This window comes from Populus trichocarpa, chromosome 1 (assembly GCF_000002775.5).
Source record: "Populus trichocarpa isolate Nisqually-1 chromosome 1, P.trichocarpa_v4.1, whole genome shotgun sequence".
Lineage (NCBI taxonomy): Eukaryota > Viridiplantae > Streptophyta > Magnoliopsida > Malpighiales > Salicaceae > Populus > Populus trichocarpa.
In genome coordinates, this window is record NC_037285.2 from 4,970,583 (window position 1) to 4,983,088 (window position 12,506).

A 12,506-nucleotide genomic window follows, 5' to 3' on the forward strand; every position below is an offset into this window, starting at 1 on the left:
ACCTAGGTCACTCGTAGATAGACTTGGGATGCTCATGGACAGGTCAATATCCCCAACACTCCTACGATAAGCGATATCATCTTCCGTTAATTTTGCTTCAAGACGCTCAACCTTCCCAACCTATTGAATTCCTCTATGACATAAATTGAATGTGGTGTTGGCCACAACATGTCTCATCGACACCTTTGCAAGTAGCAGTTGTTGCTTTCCGAAGTTCTCATACTAAATAACTAATCTATAAACACATTAAAAACCAATTAGTAGTCAGCATCCATAATAAAATTATTCTGACATTTAATAAATATAAAACAATATTGCATATCAATCGATTCTGTTTCAGATACCGGGGGGCATAGTGCTTCAGTTTGCATGGACATCTCGGGAAACACAATCAGGTCGGTGTAATGAAACATGTAATATGCAGATACCATGTTATATAGGTATTTATATCAATCATAGGTTGTCACTCCTTAAAAACACGATACATCTTAACATCCTAGAGATCAAGGTAAGATGCATGAATTACCAATCAATTTCTCATGCGTTTACCCTGATAACTGATATTATGCAGCTCCTCTCTAGTATCAACATAATTTAGTATATGTTAAGATAGTCCAAATTATCGCATTACTTGATTTGAACAATGCATCTCAATAATGTCGAAGTAGTACAGAGGGACTTGTGTTAATCAAATGTGTGGCCATCAACAACAAAATGAACATTGATTATTCAACAAAATAACTAAACCATCAACTAAAAATATATTTAATTAACATAATCCATAACTTAACCTAAATTAATACTAACATTCCAAACACTTAATTTTGTTAATTTACAAATAAACAACAACCTAAAATAATTGATAATTAAACAAAATAACATAATCATATCTAATTAACAACTTCAATTACATCTAATTAACCTAATTTCTAATTCAAAACCCTCACATTCAATAAAATTAAATTAACACTAATTAAATATAAATTACATTAAATTAATTGAAGGGCAGTGTTTAATATACCTCTAAAAGAAAAATGTGGGTGGTAAGGGTGAATAGTGGTGGCTGTTTTAGTTGAAAAATTCAACATTCGCTATTGGTAGAGAGAGAAAGTGTAGTTGCCACTAGTAGAGCTAGAGAGAGAGAGGAGTGTTTTTGGGCTTCTAGGGAGTGTTTTTGGTGATAAAGATAGAGAGATAGGGTGGGGGTGGGCTTCGAAACAAGTCTCAAGTAGCATTCGCGTGGGGTTCGAAATAAGTTTCAGGTAGTATTTGCGACACGCAAGTTGCATATGACATATACGATTCATTAAAGTGTTCTAATTTTTCAATTATTTTTTAACCATGTTACTTTATTATTATTTTTACTGTGTCAAAAAAGAACTCCCATTTTCTTATATTATTATATATTGCATATACAAAACAACGATTGTATCTGGGAGGCTGTGGCAATCACAAAAACTTGCTTATCTTAGGAATATGAGACCATAAAGAACTATGTTGCGCTTGAAAATGAGTATTGATTCCTGTAGAAGATTAATTCGTTCGAGCGATGATATAAACTTTTGCGCGATTATCTTTCTTGTACTCCACTAGTTGGACTACGAGTCACATTTTAACTGAGAATGGTGTGCATCTATAATATTGTGTGACCATAAAAAAAATCTGCTTCTCGTAAAATATATTATGAAACCATGAAGAACTATATATTGTCAGAATTATTCTTACTAAAATATTAAGTGAAGTACCATAATATAATTGAATGAAAAAGATTTGGAGATTATAAAAAATTCCATACTTCACACCAATTTTTTATACCACTAGTTATGTGACGCGTGCTCCGCCGCAGGTCGGATATTTTTATTTACTATAAAAAATATAAATATAGGTTATTTCAACGTCTTTATGTGGTTTTAAAAATTTAAGTTCAAATAAAAAATTTATACATACATGCAATCAAATAAATCAAGAACTATATATGCGAATAAATAAATAAAAAGTCATTAACGATACTTAAAAACAAAACTTGAAAAATCAAGAGACAAATATAGATCAAAATATTTAATCTCGAAAAATAAGATATTTACTCGGTTGTGTTTGTTAAATTTTCTTATTGATTTTTTTATTCAGGTAAACGATAATAGAAATATAGACACAAATTATATTGATTGAATAAAATAAAATGGGAAAATAACACCATGCAAAGTTGCACATATTAGAAATATTATCTGAAAATATTTTATTATTTTAAAAAATAAAATTATTCATACAAAAGAAAAAAACAAATATAGATAAATCAGAAAAACTCTTCAAATTTAAATACATAACTAAAAAAATAATTGTCATTTAAAAAATGCTCTCCAAATAAAATGAAAGAGAGAAGGTGTACTAATTTAAATTAAAATTAAAAAAATTGAGAGAAAAAACCATAACAAATCATTAATTTTAAAAAAAAATTAGAAAAAAAAATACAAAAATCAAGCGATGTTGGGTCTGGCAAGCTAGGCTAACCTGCCTAATCCATTTTGTTGGGGCCCACGCGCGGGATTGCCCTGGTAGGACCACGCGACTAGGCTTTGATTATTTTTTTGCAACTATTTTTTTGAAAAAAAATCAGACGACACGTCGTTTAATTTGCCTAAATTTTAGTCACTATGGTGACCGGAAAATCAATGCTTAATTATTTTTTTTACCCAAAACTTATTTTTCAACCCATATTTGACTTAAAGCACCTATAAAACATTATAGGAACCATGATAAACCTATTTATGGGATCAAAAAACCGCCTCAAAAACCCAAATCAACTCAAAATAAAAAGTCAACCCAAACTTAGATTTGTTTTTTTAAAATGAACTTTAAAGGTAAAAAAACACCTAATATGAACCATTTTTTTATCAAATGAAACTATTTGACATAAATATCATCTGTTTTGGTGATTTAAATCGATGTTAAAGATACTTTTCTCTACCTTCCACTGAAATCTGACAACCTTTTTCTCTTCTCTCTCAACTAGGGATTAAAAATAACAAAAAAAAATTTATATCAAAATTGAATTGAAAATTGATTAAGGTACTGAAATTATAAAATTTAAGGATCAAAGGGCACCTTTTGATAAATTTATGTCACGCCATCCATGTTTAATGTCTTTTTATATGTTGGTCCCTTTTTTTTTAATTTCACCATTTTACAAGAAATTAAAAGTAATTGATCTTTAATTAGAACTAAATTGATGGGAAAAAAAGTTTGGAGAAAAAAAAATTACACTGCCCTGATTGTTTTTTTGAAACTGCCTTGTTTGTTTTTGTGTTTCAAAAGTACTTTTGAAAAAAATTAAAAATTTTTATTTTTTTCTTAGTTTCAAATTAATATTTTTTTGATGTTTTTAAATTATTTTAATATATTAATATCAAAAATAATTTTTATAAAATAAAAATATATTATTTTAATACAGAGTGAAAAACTTCAATTTATTACTTTTCTCTTTCTTTATTTTCCTCGTCAGATACGCGATGCCTGCGAGGCCATAGACAAAGTTCATTGAACTGGCCAGGGAAAAGCTTTGCAGAAATTTAATCCGTCCACTTGGTTTGTCTTCTAGCAGCAGTGTTGGGTCAAATCAACCCAACGAGGAATCTGGCTTAAGAAGAAAAAATAAACACGGAGAGAAAGAACCCTGGTTGTAGTGACCATTCTTTGTTGAATCATAGGAGTCAAGCACCGATAATCAAGCTAACCTACTGGTCATATACTGCTAAAATATGCCAAATTTATATTTCGAGACAAACGATTAAGCTTTACTATTTGGATATGAACAAAATAGTCAAATTGCTTTATATACTCTTATCAAAAGATACATAGTTGCGTCCACAGATACATAGATAGTTGCCGAGTAGCAGTTGAAGTATGATCCATCCATGTGTTCAAGAGTCATCTTCTCAATTGACGAGGAAAGCATCGACTACTTCTACCTTTAGGCAATAATCTCGCTTCTTCGCTCTATTTTTTCTTTTCTTCTCTTTACTCTTACTGGAAAGACTCGGGTTAATTTTACAGAGTAAGAATATTCAACATTTTGTCAACTTGTCCACAGATAACTGAAAAGAGCTGTGGAATTTGTTACGTGCAAGCCCTTCAGGATGAACTTACATCATTGACTCTCACTCTGGATCTTACTAAAGCTTAGTAGCTCTTTTCAATCATCAGCACAAATACCACGTCGGGGACAGAAGGTACTAGTGTGCACAGTACAGTTGACATATATAGAGGTTTTATGCTCGTATAGATATGGCACTCCATACTGGGACACTATAAGATAGTCGACCTAAGAATTTTTTACATGGCGTAAATAACTGGCACTGGCCCAATTTGCTGGTGGTTGAACTCGTTTCAGATGGGTTTTCCCACAACGTTAAAGCAAGAAAAATTGAGTTTCAAGTTATAGGTTTATTTTGTTTTTTTTAAATTATCAGTTCGAGTGTAATAAATTTTAGTTTTATTAGAATTTATATGATTGTTAATTTTAAAATTTAAAAAATTTAATCAAAATACAAGTAAATGAGTTCAAACAATCACATTTAAAAAAAAAAAAAAAAGAGAGAGAAAACCCACACGTACATGCCATGGTCCTTTGTATTCGCGGAGAGCGGCTGAAACTTGATGGTTGGTGCGTGGTTGAGATATAAGCCTCAACAATATTCAGACGTATGGAATTTTTTATAATGGCAAAGATCTTTTTAAATAAATAAATTATATATCAATAAAATTAAATTGATTTTATGTTTATTTTTCTTGTCTCGTGTTGTTATGTATTTTTATAATACTATTTGGTCTCGACGTTTTCAATTATTTATATGAAGTCCGCATGTGTAGACTGCGGCTTCAAAAGATAAGATCAAAAATCAGTGTGGTACAACATGCTGTACAATTATTATTTTTATTTAGATATTGCCCAATTAATAATTAGTACCATTTCTCCCTGTCTTGATTTTTGTATGGCATATAGCAAAATTCTCTATTCAAGGACATTTTGATACCGTTAAGAAGTTGTTTTTCTATCCTTCTGTGTTTAGCAGATTGATCAGACGCCTTTGCTCGCAACTGATTATTCAAACTCCATTAAATTGTGGCCTTTTTGCCCTGCGATGCAATATATATTCCTCAAATTGAACGTAATATTGCATGTTGCTATATATATGTTTTTTTTTTTAAAACAAAATATTGAATATAGAATGTAACATGTCGGTCAACGCTGTCCTGCAACTTCATAGATTCCGTTAGAGGAAAAAGCCAATTGGCTGTTAGTTCAAATCATATAGAAAAAAATAAGAAACAAACAACTGTGCAAGAGAGATCATACTATTTGCTTTGAGATTAATTGAGTTGGACTTCCGGTTATTTTTTATTTAAAATAAATTAAAATAATATTTTTAATTTTTAATATTAATATATTAAAACGATGTAAAAATATAAAAATAAATATGTTTTTAATTTTAACAAACCTCCGGCGTGGAAAGCAGAACATATTGGCATATTTGGTACGTTAGATAAACGACGGTGATCCTATGCTCCTAGCTTAGGATCTCTTTGATTAAAAGTCGAAAATGTGTACTCGGAGAGAAAGTTGAAAATGCGTATGATTAACACTCTTATTGTCTTGCAATGAAATCATTATACGACTGAACATGATGTTTTTTTTACCAATCAATGTTTCAATTGTTTTTTAATCTTGATCTATTAATCAATAAAATTTAGTAAAAATATACTAGCATACAACATTATGTTTGCCGTAACTTTGACTTTAATGGGACATATAATTGATTAAGAAAAAATAATAAAAGGAGGATCACAACAAACTATATACCACCCAACCATCGGGTCTCCATCTAATATTATAGTAAATTTAAAAGAGAGCCTCGATTTTAATTTTATTATCTTCAATTTCAATTCTATGATACCAATTTTTTTTTAGATTAACGTGAATATCCGGACCAGTTTGCATGTACCTCGATTAATTTTACAGGCTCTGAAGTTAACGATAATGTAAGTCTTCAGTGGCACTAAGATTTATAAGACTCGAACTAATAATTTTTAGAAAACAAATCTAAAAATTAAGCAATTAAGCTTTACCGTATAGAATTTTTATGAGACCAAATTGATTGCTTAGGTAGGTAGGCCAAAGCCACTGCACAAATAAAAAATTTTAAAATCCTTACTAATTAATGCGAGCGAGAAACTAAAACAACTTTCATGTATTTACATTCAGGTGTGTTTTTTGAACAGTAATTATTTTTAATTAATTATGTTAAAACAGAAAAGAAAAGCTATGGTTAGGTTGAGAGTAAAGAGGTGATATTATAATGAAGAAGTGAAATACAATCATTAAATTTAAATGATTTTTATTAAGTTTTACATTTGGAATTAAATAAAAATGAATCGCTAAAGAAGCAAAATAATAACTTAGAAAGTATTAAAAATCATGATGTATAGCACATATTTTAATGTGTTTTAACAAAAGTTTTGTTTGAGTCATTCTACTTTATTTAAGAAAAAACCAGATTGATTAAATTTATTTATCGTCATGGGCTTGGAAGATTTTCGATTATCGGGCTTTAAAAGGCTTCCCATATCTTCACCTAGCTAAATTCTAGTAGCTTTGAAAATTTAGCAGGCAGTTATTGGTGGAGCTGGCATTCTTCTTTACGAGCCAAATGCACCAGTCCCAGTCCCACCCATTCGTGCTTCTCTCCGGCCCTCCTTCCTGGTAATCTCTCATCATACCCCAATTTCTGCAGCGGGAAAAGGTCCTTACCTCATTAGAAGCTGAGGATGATCGCAAGTGGTCTTCCTATGCAACCGTAGCATGATAGAAAGCAACCCTCCTCTTCTCTCTCAGGTAAAAACTTGATATTCTCTCCTTCGTAGGAAAAGAAATATTACTGTTTCTTTGTTTTCCGGGGTGCTATTAGAAGCTGAGGATGATCGCAAAGTACTCATTAGTTCATTAGTGTCTAAGGGGATCATTGAGGATGAGGAGATGGACAATGATGTTGTTGTTAATGCTAGTGGGGAGACATTATTCTCCGCTAAATGATGTTATATGATTTCCACAACATTACAGGTACGCTTTCAACCCGTTCTTTTGGATTCTGTGACTTCTAGTCCCAATTCCCGTAAAAGATGTGTTAATATGTGTTTACATCCGTTTATCTTGTACCTAGCTTGTTTTTGCAAATTGAAATGTTGATTTCAGCATTTGATGGTTCTAAATACTTGAACAGAAGCTTGCCTTTTCTTTTGCAATTAGTCATGGTTATTCCCGCAACTAAAGTTTCCAGGGAGATTTTCAGTATTTCCATTTTGGTTGTTTCATCTTCCAGCGTTGTTGTTAACCTCGATCAGTTGTGCATCTAGTTTCATTACTACATCTTAAAGGTTGAATATGAACTTCGTTAGTGCAAGCCGGAATCTCACTCTTTTGTTGTGGCTTGGCTTGTTAAATGCTTCACATAGTTTCAATATCAGTTGCATTTGCAAATAACCTGAACTTGAAATGATCCTTTTTCTCAATGTTAACAGCAAGCTAGCTAAGCCGGAATTTGTTCTAATAGAAAGTACCCCTTCCTAATCATTTCCAGCCCTGCGCATTTACAGTGCACTATTATATTTGATAGTATAGAAAGCTTACTTCACATAAGTTTTTTATTCAAGAACTTAATGTACACTACCGAGAGAACCATGCTACCCGAGTGAAAGAAAAGGAAGTCAAGAACGTAAAGGTGACACATTCCATTCTTTTTCCTTGTTTTTCTAGGTAAGATGTTACTGCTAAACTCATCCCTGATATCCAGGGTCACAGAACTCTCCTCCGAGATCATCACAAGCCTCGTCTAGGAATACCCTGTAATGAAACGAAAGAATCCTTGTTAAAACCTCAGATATTTTGTTCAATTCTTGTCATTGCAAATCTTTAAACTTGTAAAACTAAAGATGGGGTCCTGAGATCTTACGTCTTGGCACTGTTGTACTCTAAATATTCTCTATCAATCTGCTCTGAAGTGCTGGGAGTGGTACTTCTGGCATCTGGTTTGAGCTTCACTTCAGGATACATCTCAACATTACAAGCTTCTCCTCCTATTGTCTCACAAGCCTCAGCTGGAAAAACACTGGACAAAACATGTAATGAAAGTATATTGTTAACCGTAACTTTTAATGTTGAAGATAGGAAACTGAGGGTGATGGAGAGCAGAATTTACGAGGTAAAGGAGCTGTAATCAACTGTTGAAGTGTCGTTAGTCACTGGAGCACTTGCTTTGATCGGGGAACATTTGGAGGTCTGTAACCTTGGGACGACCCTCCTTGCCGAAGCTAAACTTTTGTTAGGTGTTACAAGAGGGAGAATTGATGGTGTAAGAAATATGGCTGCCTGCATTTTCAATGAATAGTGTGGGATCGGAGCTTGAAGCCACTGAGAGGAGAGGGATCTGTATTTCTAATGTGCTAGTTGGATAATGACCATGGACAACGGATAAGGTAGCCAAGATTATTTTTTTGGAATGGATAAGGTTTGATTTTTATTTGACTGAAAAATGTGGTGGTAAAGGTTTTAATTTTTAGAGGGCTTGGCATTTTCAGCCTCGAGTATCTTGCTCATTTAATATTTCAAATGATGACAAAAGATCAATGGAAATATTCATTAGTGTGATGTTTGGTAGTTATTTTTAAAAATGTTTTTTTTTTAAAAAAAAATTATTTTTAATATAAATTCTTCAAAACAATTTAAAATTTTAAAAAATACTATTTAAAATGAAATCCAAAATGAGCCGGGCCCAAAATCTTAAACCCACCGATTATACCATGGATTTTGATTTCAGATTTTTTTAGTTTCTATGTAATATTCTGAAAATCGCAAAAGCAAATTTGGTATAGTTGATCCAGTGGCGGAGCGAAATTTAACAGGTTTTTTTTTTTTATTAAGGTTCTAGAGAAAGGTTAGATAAATAAAAGAAATTATGGGTTAATTAATTTCTTTCAGGAAAAAAATTCATTAAAAATAAATATAAGAAGTATTTTTGAGAATAAATGTGAGTATCAATACTTAATATACAGAAACTATAATGAGAAATATTAAACTATGAAAACATCTTTACTATATTTTCTTTTTTATTACTCCTCTTAATTAAGTACATTGGATTGTATCCAACGCATTAATTTTGTAATTAATATCATTTTTGAAAAAGAGTTTAAATACTTGACTTAGAGTGCAATTGACATGTGAAAAATAATTTTTGGCTTTGAGTAATAGTTCAAGAGTTATTTTTTATAAATATTTTATTACAAAAATTAGTTAAAGTTAGAGATATGTGTGGTATAAATGATTTAAAATAATATTTTGAAGGAAGAAAAATGGTATAAGTTAGAATCCATATATTAAAATTTAAAAATTTTAACTTTTAATTAAAATAAAATTTTGGATACAAGCATTATTAGGCTTGTGTGCTAGTCAGTATATCGAAGAGTACGAAATGGGGAATTACTAATCAATCTGCAGAAACAGTTGCTGAGCGATCGATTGATAATCTCTTACATTTGTGTAATCTATTGTCAAATTCACAATGATCAGATGAGCAGTAAGTTCCAATTTTAAATTTTTCTGACAGAAACAAAACTTAAAGAGCCAGCTGCTGGTTCTTCACATCAATTCATGTTTCTCTAATCGGGTTCCTTGCCTGAGCTATCTATATCTTGATTCACACTGTATCAAGTCATCTGCTTCTTGAGCTTGATTGCCATTTTATTAGCTTTTTGAGTGGGTATGCGTACCGATTATGCACGTGGATTGGAAAAAAATTCCCTAATCTTCAGATATTCATAGTGCATTTCTTGAGACAAATGATTAACAACTGCCAGCTTATTAGGGCTCTTCATATCAAAATATGAACTTAAACTTTGTTTTATTTGCCAGAGATGGTACCAGTACTATAATTCAGAAATAACACGAGAAAAGTCAGCTCACTTGATGACGCAGCTGGGCTAAACATGGTAGAGTTCTATCCAGATCATGTGTTTCCTCCTCCAAACCTATGATCCAAGATGATAACCGAATGGGAGAAATTATACGCAAAAGCATTTGCAACATCAGCTGTGTGTAAAGTCCTCATAAGCATAAATTTCAGGGTTGGAAGCAGTGAACAACCAAGCCAATCTGCATATGCTAGGACGACTGGAAGAGAGAGTGGTGTTCATAGTTTATCTGCACTTAATCTAAACCATTAGATTTGCAACTTGCAAGTTAGTATTTCAGTTGGTCTATGGCTGTCAGATCTGCAGAATCGTATCGGTAAAAATCAACATTGCCTCCACCTAGTGAAGGTGGTTGTGAAATGTCAGGTTCATAGCTCAGTATTTGCACACAACCAAGTGAGTCACTCCAGATATTCTACGTGAAAGCAATGAAGGAATTTCAGATGAATAGATATTTGTAATTTCTGGATTCTGGCCTCATTTGATTATAACAATGGCAATTCTTCCACGAAGGATTTCCATTTAACCACGAAGGGACTTTTTTCTTCCATGCACCATTTCTCTTCCACAATCTAGATTCTTGTGTGCTGGAAGCAGAAAGAGGAAGCATGTGATTCTTGTTGATCGAGATTATGAACAAATTGAGCAAAGAAGGATAACGTAGATGAAAAGAAACAAGCTGAAGGATGCATTTTATTAACCGGATAACTCCTTTTAAATAGAATTTTAGTTTAACAGAAAATCAACAAAATATGCTAATTGCTAATTACATGGCATGAACAACTTCTTCCTAATAACAAGTCAATAAAATAAAACAGCATCTTATTTTTAAAGACTTGATCTTCATTCATACGTAGAAATCTTCTAGCCGACCTACTCCTTAGCAACACTTCAGGTCATGCACAACTTTTTTAGGCATTCTGTCAACAATTCTGTAGAGTCATTATGCAGACCTTGACCCAAAGTTCATCCGAATTATTCAGGAATACCAATTTAATTAATCAAGCATGGCTGAATTATTAAATCCTGCCTGATGAATACCCTGACCACCACAGTTTCTTGTAGAAGACACTCACCTGGTTAACAAGATGGAGATCCCTGCTATTAGACCTTGAAGCCCATAAGCATTGCCTGGCAAGTTGGTCAATCTTGTCACGCAACCAACATGAAATTCACACCCAATCAATGTTCTTGCCCCCAAACTTGTGATATTGGACTTCCACGCTGCCAATCTACGGTAGATTTTCTCGATAATAGCAGAGTAAATTGACACAAGTTGGCTCTGATCTTTTATGAGCAGAACACCCAAATACTTGCTCATATTTCTAAGGCGAAAGGAATGCCAAGAATCGCTGTGATCCGGTTCTTGAAAGAGACATGAACTGAAGAGTTTATATAAGCTTTAGAATTGTATCCAATTTCCCTATATAAGATTCTAGATTGATCAGGTAGAACTTGATTATATAATACAGCTGCCAGTAATTTGTCCAGTCTATGCTAAACATGCAAATAAAGATTGTCATCGTCTTTTTTTTTTCTTGTTCTTATACTAAAGTTATCTCGAAGCAGATTTTTCATATTTGCAAGAACCCATAGACCCGTGTGTGACTGGAAAGCAGAACTTTGAAGAAGTGCTATTTTCTAGCTGGACTGCCTATAATGCGCTAACTAGGAATGCAGCAGATATGAATCATTTATGCTAGATTTAGGCAAGAATCACTCTCCTGCAATCATGCCAGCACAGTACATAATCTCCAGACAAACTCCATCTCCTAAAGAATCACTCACTCTCCTATAATCATGCCTGCACGGTACACAATCTCCAGCTGATCAAGAATCACTCTCCTGCAGAGCCGGCCAGAGCATATGGGAAACCTGGGCAATGGCACAAAGCTCCCGCCTAACAAAAAGACCCCAAGAATAAGTATAGCATATTTGTCAAATATGCTTTATGAAATGAAAATTGCCTCTATTTAACAAAAAGCCTCAAATACAAAATGAAGTTTGCTTAAGGACTCACTTGTCAGACATACATAAAAAATAATAAAAAATATTTTTTATATATTTTTAAATGTTTCATTTATAATTTTGCTCAAGCCGGCTCTGCTCTCCTGCACAATCTTAGCTGCTAGACAGAAGCTTTCTATGCATACCGCTCCTTCTATTGTATAAATATCTGAAATAAAGCAATACAAATAACCCTAAAACTCATTCAACCGCTAGTCTCCTTAAGATTCAATGGTGTTAAGCCTTGTGCTATATTCAGAACAGCAAGTCTTAGTTATGGCCATTGCATTCACTATCTGTTCTGGAATCAAGATTGTCCATAAATATTGGAAGACTTAGAGGACTCATGGAATTTTGTGACTAGTCAACACTTGAATTCATGCCCAAAGTCATCCTTCGATTCAACAATCGAGGCTAATTTTAGACCAGAAGAACACCGGTACTACAGAATTGAACCACGGAGTTATGATAGTAGGGATCAA

The 12,506-nt window shown here is 32.7% G+C and overlaps 1 long non-coding RNA gene across 1 annotated transcript; it reads left to right on the forward strand.

The window, feature by feature from the left end:
- Positions 1–6,612: 6,612 nt before the first annotated feature.
- LOC127905004 (uncharacterized) lies at positions 6,613–8,698 on the forward strand. The gene is made up of 2 exons (XR_008058567.1): positions 6,613–6,889; positions 7,002–8,698. It is a non-coding gene; the product is annotated as an uncharacterized LOC127905004 (long non-coding RNA).
- Positions 8,699–12,506: the final 3,808 nt, after the last annotated feature.